This window comes from Curcuma longa, chromosome 7, assembly GCF_044706935.1.
Source record: "Curcuma longa cultivar G26 ecotype Majalengka, Jawa Barat chromosome 7, ITB_CL_G26_1.1, whole genome shotgun sequence".
Classification (NCBI taxonomy): Eukaryota; Viridiplantae; Streptophyta; class Magnoliopsida; order Zingiberales; family Zingiberaceae; genus Curcuma; species Curcuma longa.
The window spans coordinates 8,136-29,196 of record NC_133867.1 but is presented as its reverse complement, the minus strand read 5'-3'; the positions used below and the strand labels follow the sequence as shown (position 1 = coordinate 29,196).

The 21,061-nt window shown below is 36.1% G+C and overlaps 4 pseudogenes; 2 read left to right on the top strand and 2 right to left on the bottom strand.

Annotated features, from left to right (window-relative positions):
- Positions 1–111: 111 nt before the first annotated feature.
- LOC141831703 (uncharacterized) lies at positions 112–1,303 on the top strand (annotated as a pseudogene).
- Positions 1,304–2,147: 844 nt separating this feature from the next.
- On the top strand, positions 2,148–6,166 carry LOC141831702 (uncharacterized; annotated as a pseudogene).
- A 2,430-nt stretch (positions 6,167–8,596) lies between these two features.
- LOC141831701 (uncharacterized) lies at positions 8,597–9,879 on the bottom strand (annotated as a pseudogene).
- Positions 9,880–10,838: 959 nt separating this feature from the next.
- LOC141832295 (small ribosomal subunit protein uS9m-like) lies at positions 10,839–20,299 on the bottom strand (annotated as a pseudogene).
- Between the last annotated feature and the right edge of the window lie 762 nt (positions 20,300–21,061).

Genomic DNA, 21,061 nt, shown 5'->3' with positions numbered 1-21,061 from the left:
AATTTTATGCTGCATTTTTATGCAGTCTATCATTTCTCCACTCCAATATATGGCTTCTATTACTATTCTTGCAATTAAGGAAGAATTAGATGATGAAGATTCACCCCCAAAATGGGGCAGAACTCCAAAATAGTCGGATTTCTATAATCCCTTTGTTGATGATACAAGGAATTCTAAGAGATGGGATACATTAGGGGAACCCAGTGGAAAATATGATTATTATGTTTCATATGCAATCCCTGAACAACCCCCTTGGTATTGGGAAGTCCCTATAAATCCTTCTTGGAATGATCATGAGCCAACAATTACAGAAGAAATACTAGCAGATTTTGTAAATTTGGAAAATTCAACTGAACTGTTAGCAGTCGGCATGGATTATCCTATTTTGAAGCGACTAGCGAAGAAGCAAGCTGAAACTCAAGACCAGCATGTATACTCATCAAATACAATAGTTGTATCTCCATACAGACCAACACCTGATGTAGCTATGGGACCACCAGGATACCCTCCAGGAAGGGAAGAAGCAAATACAATTCTTCCCAATTTTTACACTACCCAGGAGCCCCAGACTCGAAATATAAAATTTTGTGAATGAAATGTGGACACTCCCATCAGCCCAACAACATGGAGGTGCAATATTCGTGATCCCACCCCAACTGGAATTATTTCACGATGTTTTTTCTCGATGGGAATCTATTACGAAGAATTTTGTGGCAACTCAAACAATTACGGATCCTCGAGACAAAATAGAATTCATGGAGAACCTTCTGGGAAAGGTTGAAAAACTAGTATGGATCTAATGACGAATGCAGTATCCAGATGAATATGAGGCGTTAGTAACAACAGCCGAAGGAAGAGAAGGGGCACAAAATGTCCTTTCCCAAATGAGAACTGAGATCCGATCCAAGGATCAACAGTGATCCAGGATGAAGCCTATAGAGATCTGGAGAAATTATCATGCAGTAATGTGAAAGACATAATTCAGTATATGAATGATTACATGAAGATAGCAGCAAAAACTAGCTGCTTGTACACTGGACCTGAACTATCAGAAAAGTTTTGGCTTAAAATGCCCGGTGAGCTTGGGAACCGCATCAAGGCAACATTTGATACAAAATACCCAAGTTCGATTGTCGGTGTAATTCCTCGAATATTATTTGCTTACGAATTTTTGAAACAAGAATGCAAAGATGCAGCGCTCAAAAGGGAATTAAAAAATCTGTCTTTTTGTAGCCAAATACCAATTCCTGACTACTACCAAAAGAACCAAAGGAAATATGGAATTCGAAGGTCAACAACATAGAGAGGCAAACCTCATGAATCTCATGCGTGGATAGAAAAGACGGAGCATTTAATCCGTAACAAAAGATGCAAGTGTTACTTATGTGGGCAGGAAGGGCATTTTGCTAGAGAATGCCCAAATGAATGCAGAAACGTGAAGCGAGTAGCCATTTTTGAACAGTTAAATCTTTCTAATAATTGTGATATTCTTTCAGTTCGAGAATGAAAAGACCAAAGCAATGCTATTTTCAGTATTTCTGAAGGAGAAGATGACACTGAAGATCTGCAAAAAGTCAATTCAGACCCTCACTCTCTCTAATGAATCAAAGGATGCTGGACATCTGAATTGACCGCCGTATGCGCTTCCTGATTTACCCTGGTGGTCGGTGGGAAACTTCCGTGAGACCGGGTCGGCCACCCCCAGGGATTGAGTCCATGACTTGGATTTATCATCTATTTTTATGCTTATAAGAAGAAGGGATGGAGGTTATAAACCTCAAATCCAATTAAATGAGAAGCAAGCAATTTGTCAGCATGATTGGCGGCATAATGAACCAATAATTCCACCGCAATCCCCAGTATGCACATGTTGCAAAAGAATCACAATGCAACGAACAAGGATGCATTGCCCGAATTGCTTGCTTATGGTATGCAATCTCTATGGTCCATATTATTTCAATAAATAAGTTTCAGTAACACCTGCAGCACCAGTCCTCTTTGTTCCAAACAAACTTATCCAAGAGCAACAAAATTATATCACTTGGTGTGAAGCCGAAATTGCACGGCTTCAAAGAGAGGTGACTTTCTACAAAAACCAGTATGAAGCTCTTATGATGGAAAGCAATTTTGAGGAAGACTTCTAGCAAATGGAGAAAGGCAAACAATGTTTGATTGAAGAAGAAGAACATGAAGCTGAAGTTGATATTAATGAAGTAGCTAATGTTCTGCTAAGCAATATAACCTCTAAAGAAGGAAGGGGACCAAGGTTAGTGCATAATATGTTATACAATCTAACCATCGAATTTGATATCCCAAAAGTCTCAAAATTTACACTGCGAGCTATTCTGGACACGGGAGGTATTACATGCTATGTAAACCAAAAGTCAACTCCTAAGGAAGCTCTTGAAGAAAATGCATTTGTGGTTCAGTTCAACGGAATCAACTCTCAACAAACCGCTCGGTTGAAACTCAAGCAGGGTAAAATGTTCATTGGATGAAATTTCTTTCGGATTCCTTACACATAGTTTTCCCATTATATTAGGGGATGACATACAAATGATTATTGGGTACAACTTTATAAGAGCTATGTATGGTGGAATCCGAATTGAAGGCAATACGGTTACTTTTTATAAAAACCTTACCACAATTAATATTCTGTCCTCAGTTGTGTCTGTAGCAGTTATTGAAGAATTAGACATGGAGGAAGAGAAGTATATTCAAATTCAAGAAATGGTGCATTATGGTATGGGACAATCACCACAAGAATTCAAGAACAAATTACAGTCGTTATTAGATGCATTAAAGGAGCAAGGTTTTATTGGTGAAAATTTCCTTAAACACTGGGCAAAGAATCAAGTCATGTGCTACCTTGATATAAAAAATCCAGACTTCACAATTGAAGACAGGCCTCTCAAACATCTGACATCACAACAGAAGGAATCCTTCTCTAAGCATGTGAAGGCACTATTAGAGATAGGAGTAATCCGACCAAACACCAATCGCCACAGAACCAAAACAATAATAGTCAGCTCTGGTACTTCTATTAATCCCAAAACTAGAAAGGAGGTTAAAGGGAAAGAACAGATGATGTTTAACTATAAACGACGTAATGACTTAACCCACAAGGATCAGTACAGTCTACCAGGAATTAATACCATTCTTCAGAAGGTAAGCAGTAGCAGAATTTATTCAAAATTTGACCTAAAGAGTGGGTTTCATCAAGTAACAATGCATCCAGAATCTAAACCCTGAACAGCTTTTTGGGGACCTGATGGTTTATATGAGTGGCTTGTAATACCATTCGGATTAAAGAATGCTCCTGCCATCTTCCAACAAAAAATGGACAAATATTTTGAAGGTACCAAAGATTTGATGATTGATAAGTGGCTATTTGATCGGATAGATTAGGGTTAGATTGGACCGGTTTGGACCGCATTTTAAATCATAAATAGGGATTTTGGGTTATTTCTTTATTTTGGATGAATTTATGGTCTTTATTGCAATTTACATTAAATTATGGAAATTTATGGATATTAATTTGTGCACTTGATTTTTGCAGGAAATTAAATTTGAAGGAAATCAATCTTGGCTCGAGTCCAGATCAAATCAGATTCAAAGTGGATCAATCAGGTTCTAATTTGGGCTAAAAATTGAATCAAATCCAGCCAGCCCAAATCCATTTAAGCCGACCCACCTTGTTTAAATTGGTTCAATTGCATTTGCCGGTTCGGTTCAGCTCAAATCGTCGGTTCAGCTCAAATCGTCGGTTCAATGCTAGGGTAAAAGACAATCGCCGGTTCACAAAGTCGGGGGGGGGGGGGGGGGGGGGGGGGGGGGGGGGGGGGCTCACTCGCGATCCCAAAATCGCGAACACTGTGCATTTCTCTTCTCCTCGTCACCGCCGCGGTCCCGAGCCCCATCGCGCGCTATGCTGTCCCCTTCCTCCTTCCGATCAGCGCAAAGCAAGGACTCAGCTACCTCCGGTTGACGAGCATCGACGCCGCTGAGGGTTTCTACCGAGAGCTCCGACAGTTCTCCTTCTCCCTTCCTCTGTCGTCTGGCTTCCGCCGTTGTGAGGGTTCTCCAACGTCGGTGGTCGGTGGTCGGTGGTCGGTGGCCGACAGCTCCCTCATCCGCCTCCTCAGAAGCACCAGAACTTATCGGGCTCCGTCTGTGGTTCAGCGGGGAATCACCGGACTCTGTCTGTGGTTCAGCAAAGGATTCCGTCGTCTTCGCCACCGCCATCACCGGAAATGGGGCAAGGTAATGGTTGAATTTCAATTCCTTTTCCTGATGTTTTGTCTGTGGTTTCAACAGGGCATCAGACCAGCAGCTGAGGACTCGAATCTTCATCTTCTCCGGTTGTGTCAAGCTGTGAGGGTTCTCCAACAAGGTCCATTGTCCCATGGGTGCTTACAACCCGAATTTGTTGAGTGTTCTGTTCTGTGCCGTTTGGAGAGGGAAGAACCCTAATTCTTTCACCATTGTCACCTGTTCTTATGCTCTGTTTTTCCTTTCTTTTTGCTTGTTCTGTTGATTTAATTCAAAATTCACCCTCCCCCCATTTGTTATTTTCCTGGCTGGTGATTAACGTTTTGACTGATTGTTAAGTGGAATTCATGAACACATGTTAATACTGTAATTGTCGAATTAGAATGGTAATATGGGATTCAGTTTATGTTGTTTGTCAATTGTTGATGTTCGGTTCAAATAATGGTTTGTTCGGTTGTGTATGGTTGTGGCTAAATGAATTTGGAAATTGGAAAAAGGTTTGAGTTTGTTTGAAATGTGAGGATTATTTTGTGGAAGTTTTATGTCTCATGTGTAGTCTTCGGTTAAGTGTTTGAAATGGGAAACTTGAGCATGCTTGTTATTTAATTTTGGGGATTATTGCATATCTTGTTGCTTGATTATGGTTTTAGCTTATAAGATGTGTATTGAAGTATGGTTGTTGGAACTATGTCTGTTGATATCGTATAGATTGATTTGTGTAATGAATTCTTTATATTGTATTGAGCTCTTGATGTTGTGGTGAATTTTATGAACATGTTCAAGCTGTCATACCAGAGATTGAGTTTCTTGGGGCAATACTGGAAAACAAAAGGATAAAATTGCCATACCAGATATTGTCAAAAATAAAGATGAGTTTCTTGGAGCAATACTGGGAAACAAAAGGATAAAATTGCAACCCCATATTATTTCCAAAATTACTGAATTTTGAAATGAAGAATTACAGTCTTCCAAAGGTATGAAATCATTGCTTGGGTTATTAAACTATGCCTGAAGTTATATACCTAACTTTGGTAGATTACTAAGCCCGTTGTATACCAAGACTAGTCCAACATGGGATAAACGAATGAATAGCCAAGACTGGACTTTGGTACAAGAATTTAAGAAAACTGTGCAAAATCTACCTGACATGGAAGTACCACTTGAAGAGTACTTCGTTTTACTCGAAGTTGATGGATGCATAGAAGGATGGGACGGTTTCTATAAGTGGAAACTCAAAAAATATGATCCCCAAGGAACAAAAAAAATATGTGCATATGCCAGCGGTAAATTTAATCTGCCAAAATTCACAATAGATGCTGAAATTCATGTTGTTATGAATTCCCTGGATGCACAAAAGATTTACTTTCTCGACAAGAAGGAGCTGGTAATCCATACTGATTGTCAGACAATCATTAGCTTCTTCAACAAATCCTCTACAAATAAACCTTTAAGAGTCCGATGGATGGCATTCACGGACTTTATTACCGACATAGGGATATCAATTACATTTGAACATATTAAAGGAAAGGATAATCAGTTAGCTGATGCCCTTTCCAAACTAATTAATTCTCTTATTTTGATAGAATGGTCGAGTCAAGGAACTTTAAGCAGTTTGGAGCTGGTAGCAGCAGCTCTATAGGAGGTCAAGGAGAAACCAACTATGAAGGCCCAGAACCAAATGACCCAAGTCCTGATCGAAATCAACAGTTCTCTGACAAATACCAACAACTACTCCTCGACGAACAACAACTCTTCAAGGTTCGCCGAAGTATTCACCAAGGACTCTCCACGGATGAGTGTGAACAAATTTCAGAACAACTGCACAAAGTCCAACAACAAGCAGCAGAGCAAGCAATCCAAGCTCTCCAACAGCTCAGATTGTTGCATTCCATGAAGTTACAAGCGTGGACAGAAAGGAGTGGAGGCAAAGACAACTGGTGGCGTGAATGGTTACCCACCATAAGGCAAATTGATGCGCAGCTGGAAACAGTTGTAAAGTTAGTAGAAGATGCCAGTAAAAGGACAACCTCCTTCCGACTCTGGTGAGCTGTAAAGACAAGCAATAATGCCACCAACGCATAATACCTATCCGCTAGTGTGTGAATTATTAAAATTGTCAGTCTGAGTGTGTGAATTATTAAAGTTGTCAGTCTGAGTGTGTGAATTATTAAAGTTGTTTGAGTGCGATCACCAGCTGTAAAGGTGATCAGTGTGTGACAGAATGTAAAAATTATATCTTATCACAGAAAACATGTGATGATGGGGCCCAATGAGCACCCAGCATCTCTCCCTATATAAGAAGGATCAGTCAGCCCTTACAAAGCACGAATCAAACGATCCTTAGCTCTATTTGAGATTGTAAACTTCTGCAGCTAATAAGAATCTAATGTAAAGATTCTCTCTTATCACGGAGAGCATGTGATGATGGGGCCCAATGAACACCCAGCATCTCTCTCTATATAAGAAGGATCAGTCAGCCCTTACAGAGCACGAATCAAGCGATCCTTGAACTCTATTTGAGATTGTAAACTTCTGCAACTAATAAGAATCTGTGAGTTTTCCATCTTTTCTCCCTATTTCTCATTAGCTCTTTTAGCTCTCTTATCCCCTTATTCCGCGCCGATAAATTTTGACTCCCATGAGTAAGATCAACTTCCATGGTTGCAAGGATGTAAGTACTATCCGATGGGTGGCATTCACGGCAGACTGTACTGATCCTTGTGGGTTAAGTCATTAAGGCGTTTATAGTTAAACAACATCTGTTCTTTTCCTTTAACCTCCTTTTCAGTTCTAGGATTAACAGAAGTACCAGAGTTAACTATTATTGTTGTCGTTCTGTGGTGACTGGTGCTTGGTCGGATTACTCCTATCTCTAATAGTGCCTTCACATGCTTAAAGAAGGATTTGTTCTGCGTGGTGTCAGATGCTTGAAAGGCCTGTCTTCAATTGTGAAGTTTAGATTTTTGATATCAAGAAAGCACATGACTTGATTCTTTGCTCAGTGTTTAAGGGAATTTTCACCAATAAAACCTTGCTCCTTTAATGCTTCTAATAACGGCTGTAATTTGTTCTTGAATTCTTGTGGTGATTGTCCCATACCATAATGCACCATTTCCTGAATTTGAATATACTCCTTTTCCTCCATGTCTAATTCTTCAATAACTGCTACAGACACAACTGAGGACAGAGTATTAACTGTGGTGAGGTTTTTATAAAAAGTAATTGTATTGCCTTCAATTCGGACTCCACCTCTTATAAAGTTGCACCCAATAATCATTTGTATGTCATCCCCTAATACCATGGGAAAACTATATGCATAAGGAATCCAAAAAAAAATTTCTCCAATAAACATTTTACCCTACTTGAGTTTCAACTGAGCGGTTTGTTGAGAGTTGATTCTTGGGATATCAAATTCGACGGTTAGATTGTATAATATATTACTCACTAACCTTGGTCCCCCTCCTTCTTTAGAGGTTATATTGCTTAGCAGAACATTAGCTGCTTCATTAATATCAACTTCAGTTTCATGTTCTTCTTCTTTAATCAAAGGTTGTTTGTCTTTCTTCATTTGCTGGAAGTCTTCCTCATAATCTCTTTCCATCATAAGAGCTTCATACTGGTTTTTGTAGAAAGCCACCAATCGCTGAAGCCGTGCAATTTCAGCTTCACACTAAGTGATATAATTTTGTTGCTCTTGGATAAGTTTGTTTGGAACAAAGAGGGCTGGTGCTGCAGGTGTTATTGGAACTTGTTTACTGAAATAATATGAACCACAGAGATTGCATACCGTGAGCAAACAATTCGGGCAATGCATCCTTGCTCGTTGCATTGTGATTCTTCTGCAGCATGTCCATATTGGGGATTGCGGTGGAAGTGTTGGTTCATTATGCCGTCAATCATGTTGGCAAATTGTCTGCTTCTCATTTAATTGGATTTGAGGTTTATAACCACCATCCCTTCTTCCTATAAGCATAAAAATTGATTCATTAGAGAGAGTGAGGGTCTGAATTGACCTTTGCAGATCTTCAGTGCCATCTTCTCCTTCAGAAATGCTGAAAATAGCATCACTTTGGTCTTCTCCTTCTCGAACTGAAAGAATATCACAATCATCAGAAAGATTTAACTGTTCAAAACTGACTACTCGCTTCACATTTCTGCGTTCATTTGGGCATTCTCTAGCAAAATGCCCTTCCTGCCCACATAAGTAACACTTGCATCTTTTGTTACGGATTAAATGCTTTCGCTTTTCTATCCGCGCATGAGATTCATGAGGTTTGCCTCTGTATGTTGTTGACCTCCGAATTCCATATTTCCTCTAGTTCTTTTAGTAGTAGCCAGGAATTGGTATTTGGCTACATAAAGACATATTTTTTTAATTCCTTTTAAACGCTACATCTTTGCATTCTTGTTCCAAAAATCTGTAAGCAAATAATATTTGAGGAATTACACCAACAACAAAACTTGGATATTTTGTATCAAATGTTGCCTTGATGCGGTTCTCAAGCTCACCAAGCATTTTAAGCCAAAACTTTTCTGATAGTTCAGGTCCAGTGTACAAGCGGCCAGTTTTTGCTGTTAATCATTCATGTGATGTCTTTCACATTACTGCATGATAATTTCTCCAGATCTCTATAGGCTTCATCCTGGATCACTATTGATCCTTGGGTCGGATCTTCCATGGAGAAAACAGTTCTCATTTGGGAAATGACATTTTGTGTCCCTTCTCTTCCTTCCGCTGCTGTTACTAATGCCTCATATTCATCTGGATACTGCATTCGCCATTGAATCCATACCAGTTTTTCAACCTCTCCCAGAAGGTTCTCCATGAATTCTATTTTATCTCGGGGATCTGTAATTGTTTGAGCTGCCACAAAATTCTTCGTAATAGATTCCCATCAAGATAAAGCATCGTGAAATAATCCCAATTGAGGTGGGATCACGAATATTGCACCTCCAAGTTGTTGGACTGATGGGAATGTCCACATTTCATTGTTAGTACCTCTGCAAAATTTTATATTTCGAGCCTGGGCCTCCCAGGTAGTATAAAAATTGGGAGGAACTGTAATTGCTTCTTCCTTTGCTGGAGGGTATCCTGGTGGTCCCATAGCTACGTCAGGTGCTGGTCTGTATAGAGATACAGCTGTTGTATTTGATGAGTATACATGCTAGTCTTGAGTTTCAGCTTGCTTCTCCGCTAGTCGCTTCAAAATAGGATAATCCATGCCAGCTGCTAACAGTTTAGTTGAATTTTCCAAATTTACAGAATCTATTGGTATTTCTTCTGTAATTGTTGGCTCATCATCATCCCAAGAAGGATGTGTAGGGACTTCCAAGTATCAAAGGGGTTGTTCAGGGATTGCATATGAAACATAATCGTATTTTCCACTAGGTTCCCCCAGTGTATCCCATCTCTTAGAATATCCTTGTATCATCAGCAAAGGGATTATAGAAATCCGACTGTTTTGGAGTTCTACCCCATTTTGGAAGTGAATCTTCATCATCTGATTCTTCCTCAACTGCAGAAATAGTAATAGAAGCCATATATTGGAGTGTGCTTATGAAATCATTATCTTCATCAGAATCTAGTTCCTCCGTTGAGCATTCCATGGACCGGAGTCCAGAGGCCCCTGGGCTTGCATTTCCTGCATGGATACCCAATGGATTCCCTTGATCTGAATCAGATGGTTGCTGCTCTAAAAGGGCACACACAAGCTGCTTTCCTTTAGATCTCCTTTGTTGTAGTTCCTGCAACGTTACATAATCAGATCATGTCAGCTGAGGAGTTTTTTCTTTTGGCAACAATATATGCTGAATAAATTCAACATCCCTAATTTTTTGACTTAATGTTGAATTTTCCGGGCTTGTTGAGCCAAAACCCTCTTGCCCACGTTCTGTCTCAGATAAACTTTGAACTTCATAAATATCAAGGTTAATGATTTTTTCAAAAATAATTTGTACAATAAATTGTCCCTGAGAAATTTTGACTTCTTGATTAGAATGATTAAAAAGTACTATCTTAATTTCACCTCAATAGTCGGGGTGAATGAGCACTCTGATATCCAATCCTAGTTTCCAGGCAACACTTGATCGTGCTGCAATTCTCCCATATGATCCAAATGGTATTTTCATACTAATACTAGTTGAAATAAGAGCTCGTCCTTTTGCCTCCATACAAATTTCTTTGTCAGTTGCAAGATCATATCCTGTCGCTCCATAGCTTTTGAATTCAGGAAGTTTTGCTGTTGATGTCAATCTTCTTACCAAAACATGAGAGTATTCTGTTTGTCCAGGTGGGATTAATAGGAACAAGAAAGGAGTGCCACTGAATAAGTTATAACACTGTAGATGATGAAATATGACTGCTCCAAATAGTTTTTTTGACTGTGTAATGCCAAAAAAAAATGGTTCACTTAATAATTTATTGTTAAGCGAGGCCCCAATGAAAGTCCAATACAAGCAAGCATGTGTACAGAATGCTCAAACAAAGACCAGAAAATTAAAGAGAACGTTGGAGCAAAAAACATGCTTAAGCTAATCACTAAATCACCACAAGATTATGGAGCATTGGTAGCTATAGAAGCATGGAAGAGGTGCGGGTGAACTGAAAGCAACATTGCATAGGTTGTCATATTTGAACAGCAAAACAGAAATAAGAAGCTGAGGAATTCAGTAGAAGATGGATCTTGGCCAAAAAGAATCTTGCTAATGAGAGTGCATCACCATATTAACACTAGTCTGAAATGAATAGCATGATCATGTATAATTGTATTTAAAACAGTTAACAACAATCTGTACCTTCTACCGTTTGACCCATTGAAAGCTCTTCCTTGCTTTAGCTTTGCCAGGCTTCTTTTGTTCAACTACGCGCGGATCACGTGTTAAATAACCAGCTACATAAACCACACATGCAACGTGATCAGTCAGAAAGAAAGTATATACACCTACAGAGCCTCAATCTACAACAAATGATTCATAAGCAGGACGAGAAAGCAGTTTAGAATACAATGCTGAAAACTACATTGGATCTGTGTAATAGTTATCGGCCAGGTGGCAGTACGTTGTTGGGGCATTTACCAGCTTTTAGGTAAGGTCGAAGGCCTGGTTCCCAACATTGCAACGCTCTGCTGATTCCCAAGCGGATGGCTCCAACTAGACCTGAGAATATGACAAGCTGAATCAAATCGTATGCATTATAAATGCATACAAATATCATGTCTGACAAAATTAACCAAATCCACCAATCATGCAGGGGGGAGCAAAATCAAAATCCAACATGGTGATTTTTCTAATTTTAACTAGAATTTTCAAACCAGAATGGTGAATTTAGGATATAACCACGCAATAATGTTAGATCGCATATTCTCAGAGTTACTCACCAAAAACCCCACCCCCTTTAACAGTGCAATTTACATCCCAGAGACCGAGAGTTTTTGTGACAGTGAAAGGTCTGAGAAGTTCTGCTCGGTGATCAAGAATGGGGAAATAAACATCAAACTCCTTGTCATTTACAATGAACGTCCCATCACCAGGTTTAATCCATACACGAGCTACGCTGCATTTCCTTCTCCCTGTTCCATATGCTCTACCCTTTTCATCCACCTGACAAACTCTAGATTTTGCAATCTCCTCTTGTTTCTTACGCTCAATTTCAGTTCTTGTTGATGTTGCATTCAGCTTTGCAATTGCTTCCTCTTGTATTTCCTTAAGAGGAGGTAATCCTGGAACACCCGTTACATCCTTCAATATAATCAAACTATCAATCATATCATCTGTGATCCCTGATGCTTCAGTGAGATCTCCAAATGCATGTTTTGGACCTGCCATTTTGAATGTCGAAGCAAAGCAAGCAAAATGAGCCAATAGAAATTTAAAGAAGTCTTTCTCGCATTGGGTAGGAGTATAGTTGAAGAAATGCAATATCTTCAATGACAGAAAAATTAGGAAAGCCAAGTTGTGTTAAATGACAATGTAGAAATTCATATTAAAAGATTTGCAAGTAGGATAAATAGCAAAACATCCAGGAAGCATCACTCTCAAAAAAGGACACAATCTTAACATGCTTATCACAAATATTTAACTAATAGTCTCATACTCAGTTACTAACTCAATTGAATATTTCCAATTTTGAGCATCAACAGAATAATTGTAACAAGAAAATGATGCATTTGCACACATTTTAAATCATGTCTCTTCTTTTGCAAGGTTTTATGCAGAAGGTACAGAATATGAGTCCATTCATAATGGATATGCAATCTGTGGACGTGGAGTGTGCATGCACAGTCAAAATTTGTTTTTTAGGAAAGAAAAAGTTTGTTATATCAAGAATAATGTATAACAACATGCGTCAAAGAAATGAGATTGCATCTATACTCTACCATATAACGCATCGACTAATTGAACATATGCAATTATTTAAAATGGGTTAAGGGTTGCAATAGGTGTGGATGGTATAAGAACAACAATAACAATCAATCCTTTATCTCACTTAATGGGGTCAGCTATATAGATCTTTTTACGTCATTGAACTCGATCCTCTACTATATGCTCATCTATATTTAAATGAATTTTATCTTATTTTATAGAAACTAACCAAGTCTTCTTTGATGTCTTTTTCTTCCTATATCGTCTAATTAGATTATTTATTAGACATCCAAGTATGTGTCCATACCATTCTCTTAGAATATTTGCTCAATAGGTGCAACTCCGACTTTCATTTTAATATTCTCATTATTATTCTATCTATCCTCATATATCTGCACATCCACTTTAATATCCTCATCTCTGTGATTTTTATTTTTCGTTCATGTGCTCGCTTCATAGCCCAACGTTCCAACTTTATATAATATAACAGGTCTAATCATTATTTTGTAAAACTTCTTTTTAAACTTTATAGGTAGAATACGATCACAAAAATACTTGACGCCCTTCTCCATTTCAACCAGCTTATTTGTGAAGCATCTCCATTTGCAAAAACGATCTCACTCTCAGCCTCAAGTAATTTGTCATCTCCTAATTTAACAATTGTGTTACTACGTCTAATACTACAAAATTTAAATTTCATATATTTTGTCTTTACTTTATTAAGTCTAAAACTTTTTACTTCTATTCTTTTCAACCAAAATTCAAACTTAGCTTTTACTTCTAGTCTTTCCAACCAAAATTCAAACATAGCATTTACTCCTCCATATGTCTCATTAACCAAAACAATGACATATGCAAGCAACATACATCATGGTAATTTGTCTTAGATACATCAATGAGTTCATTCATGACCAGTGGAAAAAGATATAGACTTAAAACTCTGATGTAATTCATCTTTTAGAAAATACTTCAATTAATCTGCTTGGAATATCATCATTCTCGTTGTTACATTCTCATACATATTTTTAATTGTTTTAATATATACTACATCAATACCTTTCTTTTTTAGAATTCACCATGTAATTTTTTTGAAACTCTATCATAATCTTTTTCTAGGTCAATGTGTAAGTGTTGCTTTTTTTCTTAAGACGTATAACTTGAATCGTTGACCTTTTAAACATGATTCTAAATTACATATAATTCAAATTAAAAATAAAATCAAATATCAAAATTATCAAAATCTTTATCATCTTCCTCAATCATATCATTATCATCATGACCAAATGTTTTAGATTCATACAACTGAATCTTCATCAATTTCCTCAAGGTCGATTTCTTCTTCCTCTTCATTAATAAGTTGACTTGTAGAAGATCTCTTAGTTCCTTTTGACATCCTTTACTTTTTTTGAAGAAGATGAAACTCGAGATGTAAAACTATAGGCATCTTCACCAACTCCAAAAAGCTCATGCAACTTCATTCTAAGTTAAATTGTCATCATCAAATACTAAATCATTTTCTTCATCAGTATTATCATTTAATCCCCCATCAACCATTCATTGCTATCGTCTATCTCATCCAAATAAATAAGTTGACAGTGTCACACATAGTGTCACACATATTAACGTCTTAAAGCCCTATTATACTTAATAAAAACTAAATCATTTAGTCTTTTTTGCTTCAACCTATTTCTTCTTTTGAAATGAAGCTTTACACAAAACAAAAAATTATTTTAATTTTATTTAATATTTCCTTAAATATTATATTTACATGTTCAAAAACACAACAATTTCATTCACAAGCAGAGACATAAGTGTCGCATGCATGTTATGTAATTAATTAGAAGGGTAATTAAAGGTGTGGACTAGACTTTAAAAAGCTTATTTTGGGCCTAATATATATCTGTACGTCTCACTTCAATAAGGCAAGAAAAATTGTGCCTCAAGAGTGACTGTCGCCTCTTACAAAGTGCGGGCATAAGACGACTACGCACAAGAGGCTCGCTTGGATATTCAACCTAAGAGTAACCAGGCGAGTGCTTTAATAACTATATTCCTTCCTAAAGTTTCATGATATAACTTATTAGTTTAATACCCATATAATTTGTATAATTTTGTACGTCCCTTTTATTTTTATACAAGGGACTAAAGTACTTATGCTCCACGCCCCCCCCCCCCCCCCCCCCTCCACTAACATGTCATTTTCTTCATTTCCAAAATTAGGTTGAATAACTTTATAAAGTGTTCTAAATGGCAGCCAAAGCGGTCGCCTAAGCAAGAGGCAAACATCAAACACACCTCCTTTACCTTATAGCAGTGTTTTAGGCGATCAAAGATGAGGTGATGCTGGCGAGGCGAGTGAAGCGGGCGAGACGGCCGACAAGGCGAGCGAGGTAATGGGTGAGGCGGTTAAAGTCAATAAAATTTAAAAATCCTAGATATATTAATACACCCTCTCCCTTTCAAAACATAAATTACTCCACCAAGTCACCCACAACCCACCTCCTTCCCCTTAGAACGGCCCCCATCATCGCTGCATCGCTGCCAGCATACTAAGTTAGCTTTTATATATTTCTAACAATTTCTTATTCTCATTTTTATCTTTTATTTAATTACTGAAGATTAATGGAAAATGAGAAACAACCAAAGGTGGAATTAAAGCAAAAGTCTAGTGATATTATTTGGGATTATGGGATGTTGTATTATAAAGAAAAAAAGATTGGATCACATACAAATTGTGTAAGGGGCTTATTAAGGGAGGAATTTATCAGATGAAGCATCATATTGCGGATATTATGGGACAAGTTGAAGCACGTCCTAAAGCATCCAATGAAGATAAAAAAGAGTAAGAGCTTATCTTGCAAATAGCAAGAATAAGAAGCAAAAACAGGTGAAAGAACTAAAAGAAGAGAGGGTGAAAGTAAATATAGGTGTTGATGTAGAAGATGATAATTGTCAAGTGGAGGGAGATTCTTCTAAAAAGAAGTCAACGCATCTCAGGCCTATTGATAAGCGAGGCATCTACAATCGATCTAAAAAAAGAAAAACAACAAAACATAAATGATGCATTAAAGTTAAAGTTTACAAATGATGTGCATGAGAACTTTGCAAGATGGATTCATGAGGTGGAGATTCCTTTTCATGCAATTGACAATCAAAGCTTTAGACAATTTGTAAAGGCAATTGGCCAATTCGGCTCGGCCTACAAACCTCCAAATCAATATCTTCTAAGAGAGTCACTTTTGAAGCAAGAAGTTGAGAGGACCAAATTATCTCTAAAAAAGCATGAAGAAGAGTGGATGAAAAATGAATGTACAATATGACCGATGCATAGATGGATCGTATGAGTAGCATTATGAATTCATATGTTAATTACAAATTAGGCACTTTATCTTTTGTTATAATGAAGAATTCATGGAGGCACATATCGGAGCTTACATCTTCGAGTTTGTGAAAAAATGCATTAATGAAATTGGCCCTCAACATGTTCAATACTGACGGACAATGCGACAAACAATATGGCAGCGGCGGAGTTGTTGAAGGCTACACAACCTCAAATTTTTTGGACCTTTTGTGCAACTCATACAATCAACCTCATGCTTGAAACAATTGGAAGGTTACCCAAGTTTAGCAGAATGCTTGAGAAAGCAAAGACCATAACAATATTCATCTATGCACATCATAGAACTTTGACTATTATAAGGAAATATACCAAGAAGATGAATATTGTGAGGCCCCGAGTGACTAGATTTGCTACTTCATTTTTGACCTTGGAAAGTCTTAAAGGCAAAAAGATCAATTGAGACATGTTTACATCCGAGGAGTGGAGAAAAACAAAATTAAGGAGTAGTGTGAAGGGGAAAGCGATAGAGGCAATAGTAACAAATATCTCTTTTTGGAATGGTATTTCTTTGACTTTGAATGTTTTCATCCTTCTAGTGAAACTTTTACACCTTATTGACGGTGACAAAAAGTCCACAATGACTTTTTTATTGGGTGCACTTAAATAAGCCAAGAAAGAGATTAGAAAGGCTTTCAAAAAAGAAGAAAATATCACCCTATTTTGAAGATTATTGATGAAAAGTCTAAGAGTAGGCTTGATAATCCTTTGCATTATGTTGATTATTTGTTAAATCTGATTTTTTACTTCAAAGATCCAAGCATACAAAATGACACCAATGTTATGAATAAGTTCGTTGAGAAAATTTTTCCCATTGACGAGAGCATGCAATCTACCATTTCTAATTATGAATTGTTGAACTATAAGAGTAAATCCGAAAACTTTGGAAGAAAAATGACTGTCGTGGTATATAAGAAGGTGGATGTGTACTATGACTTTGATTTGAATACCTCAAGTCAGAGGAAACTTGCACTCAAGCTGTAATAAAATCTTCATAGTCATTAATAGAACCACATGAAATCTCATGATAGATCACTTCCAATGAACTATTTACCCTTAACCAACATCCATAAGTTAACTCTCAACATCCTAATCTTTTTAGCTAGTGAGGATCAACTGCGTGGCAAAACCAAAGAGTCTAATATATGCTAATTTCACAGAATTAATGATGTTCAATCTCATCAATTTATCGACAAGAGAATATTTCATTACGTACATAATTGTTCATGTAGAAATACCCACTAATTGTAATCCAATCATAATTTCTCTCATATTATGCATTATATTGTGGGCATCAATAATTGAGTTTAAAATTAAATCAAATACATAAAGAATGTATACTCAAATAATGATTTTATTTATCCAATAAATAGTACAATATCTAAGACGATTATCTTAAGATACCTCGCAAATATAACATCATCTAAAAACTCAAGTGAAAATATGGATTATAATCCAAACTGAATTCATATTTTAGCAAAGTTGGTTAACCTAATTATTTATAACTTGAACCTATTCAACTTTAAGGGTGTGTTTAGTTCAAGTTATCATACATAACCTTGATTATATGATTACTAGGTAATCACATATCCAAGGTTATGGGGTATAAAACATAACCTAATGTTGTTTGGTTCAACTTATTTATTTGAAGGAAATAAGACATAATAAGTTTAACATTTACCATATTACTCTTTATTCAATTAATTTTTAAAATAAATTAAATTAAATTAATATTATTAATGATGATAATATATAAAAAATAAATATAATTTATTTATAATTTTTTAATTTAAAATAAATTTATATATTTTTAATTAAATAATTCATTAAAATAATTATTTTAAAAAATAATTCATTAAATTAATAAACATAATTCGTTAATTTTATTTTTTAAAATTTAAAATAAATTTATATATATTTTTAATAAAATAATTTATTAAAATAATTATTTTAATAAAATATTCGTTAAATTAATAAATATAATTTGATAATTTTATTTTAATAAAATAATTATTTAAAATAATTATTTTAATAAAATAATTAGTTAAATTAATAAATATAATTCATTAATTTTATTTTTTAATTTAAAATAAATATATATTAATAAAATAGTTCATTAAAATAATTATTTTAATAAAATAATTCATTAAATTAATAAATATAATTTATTAATTTTATTTTTTAATTTAAAATAAATTATCTTTTTTAAATTTATAAATATTTAAATTAAAATTTATTGAATTAATTAACTTAGTTTTAATTAGGTTTCACGGTACATTTCAATTAACTCAGTTTTAAAATAAGAGAGTAATCATAGAAAAAAAATTTATTAACCTCCAAAATCGTAGAAAACCTTTGGCTGCCAAGATAATCACATTCCCAGATTATAACTCATTTGTTGATGTGGCAGTGATGCTACATTACTTGAAAATCGATCATAATCTAAGCTAAACAAGGCTATCATTGATAACCTTGGACAAATAACCAAGGTTATCAATGATAATCCCCAACTAAACTCCCCCTAAGAATCTTCAAATTTGGTTAGCCTACACGACTTTAATTCTGACATAAGTATATGCCATGCAATCTCTCACTATATAAGCTCATGCACCCAATATAGGTGACATAGCGAAGGCCTTTTACAATAATGTTCTTCAACAAATTATATAGTAAATGGCATCAAAAGGGCAATTAGGCTAACTCATATGCATATCTATATTCTATATCCCATATCCATAGTAGTATGGAGCAACATTTTAACCGAAGTTGTATCTGCAGTTGCTAAAGGAAAAGGGCCAACATTCATACATCTGTGATGTCTTTGTCACAAATTTAATTAGAGAGAAAAATGATAAAAGTGATTTGATAATGTACCTTATAGCTTAATCAAGATAAGCTGAAAATTGAAAAATTATTCATGATTCATATTTTCTATCATACCTAGGGATAGCAATGGGTACCTGGTAATCAGATTGTGGGTACCCAACTCATTTAAGTTTGATTTAAACATCCTGATTACGCTTAATAATCAGGTTTGGATTAAGTCTGAGTTATGCTTAAAATTATGTATATCTTCGGGCTGAACATAAATGCATATTTTATTCAACAAGTTAGGTATCCACGTGTACTGACAAGTTCAAGTACCCATTTATCATCCAAAATATGTATTTATATAGGTTAGTGTAGCAAATATTTAGAAGGATATGGATTTAAGCAATAACTAAAAAGTGGATATACTCAACAGCAATGTTTCTAAAACAGGACTAGACAATTGCATGTGCGGGGACAAAAACTTTTAGGTAAGGGACTGCATCACATATGTGAAATATTCTACGTTACAATATTACTTGTTCCGCATAACAGGTAGCAAGTCTACTACAATTCATAACAGGGAAATAGTATCAGATCATGATAATTAGAGTGCTCATGATGATATTTAAACAATGAACATACTCATGCTTGTTAGATGGTTTAATTATTCCTTGCACTATCAAACATAATGAAGGAAAAAATCAACAAAAATCTAAACCCAGAAAATTGTTCATGCTTAGAAGTAATCCAGATTGATGCTAGATGACAGATTGATGCTAGATGAACCAAAAAAGATATTCTTTAGGCTACGTTTTGCGATGTCTTACCTTCCAAAATATCTAATAGCTCCTTCTCTCGCTTCTCAAGTTGCCGCTTCTGCTCATCGCTCGACTTCTCAAAATCCTCTACGCTACTGTCGACTACCCTTTCATCGCCATCGTTGAACAGGCTCGATCTTTCATCATCGTCACCCAATGACCATGGCTTGTATCCCTCGGCCGTCTCCTACTCCTCCGCCCCTAATCCTCCAAGCCCGTTCTCGTTCGCCAGAGTCTCTCCATCGAGGCCATCAAAAATATCCCCTTTATCAACTGTCCTGGAGCCCTTTCCCCATTGATCCGTGATTCCGGCTCTAGCGTTGAGCGCCTCAGTTCCAGAGGGTCCCGCGGCGTCATCAGAAATCCTCGCAAGGTCGCCCTTGTCCGGGAAAAAGAAACCACCCTCGTCCTCCTCGGGGGTTAATTTCCAGTCGCCACCATCGTCGCGACGCCCGCTAGAGAATGCCTTAGAGTATTGAAAGAAAGCGGAATTGGACGGAGGGAACAGAGGAGAGGGAAGACGAGGAACAGACAGAGGCGGAGGTGGAGAGGGGATGCAGCGAGGGTGGAAGGAAGCTACAGCAGTGAGGAAGCGAAGAGGCTGGCGAAGAGAGGCAGAGCGGGAGAGCATTTTTAACGAGCTGCGTCTGCTGCGATGGTCGAGTCTTGGCGCACGGTGAAATGTTATGGTTTAGGGGGTTTCAATTAGTTATTGGGTTAGAATTGGGCTGTCATAAGTCAACAGTCAGTAAGTTTTTTGCTTAGGCCTCAAAACAAATTAAGCCCAATTTGAAATTGAGCGTTCTCAATTTTTTATAAATCAATTTTTTTAATGGAAATTATTCCACCAAAAATTCACCCAAAATTATTTTTTTGACCAATTATGATTAAATTTCTAATTTGCATTTTATATTGGTGTTATTTTAATCATATTTTTTTAAGAATAATAAAGTTAAAGATACTATTTTGATAAATAACTACACAAATCTATTAAAAATATTGAAATAAATAATATAAAACATACGTGGTCGGAAATTATAAAATAGTTTGTTGTTCAATATGTATTGCTGTTTAGACTAGTTAAGTTGCTCTGAGTTTGGAACCAAATTTTTTTATTCCATCTTGTATTTAGTAAGAGTGTGCATTTGAAGATTATAACTTTTTTATTGCTGTCTTGTTTATATATTTGTTTAGGAGGTATCTTTAGGACAAACACTAATTTACCGTTTGAACTTTTGAAAAAAAAAAAAAAGAGAAGCATATAAATCAATGAACTTGGGACAAAATAAAATAATATGAAAAAATTAAGTATTTCATTATTTTTTATATGGATTATAGATTTTTCATATTGTATTTAATCACAACATAGATTGATAATGCTTTTATATATTAATCAGTATTC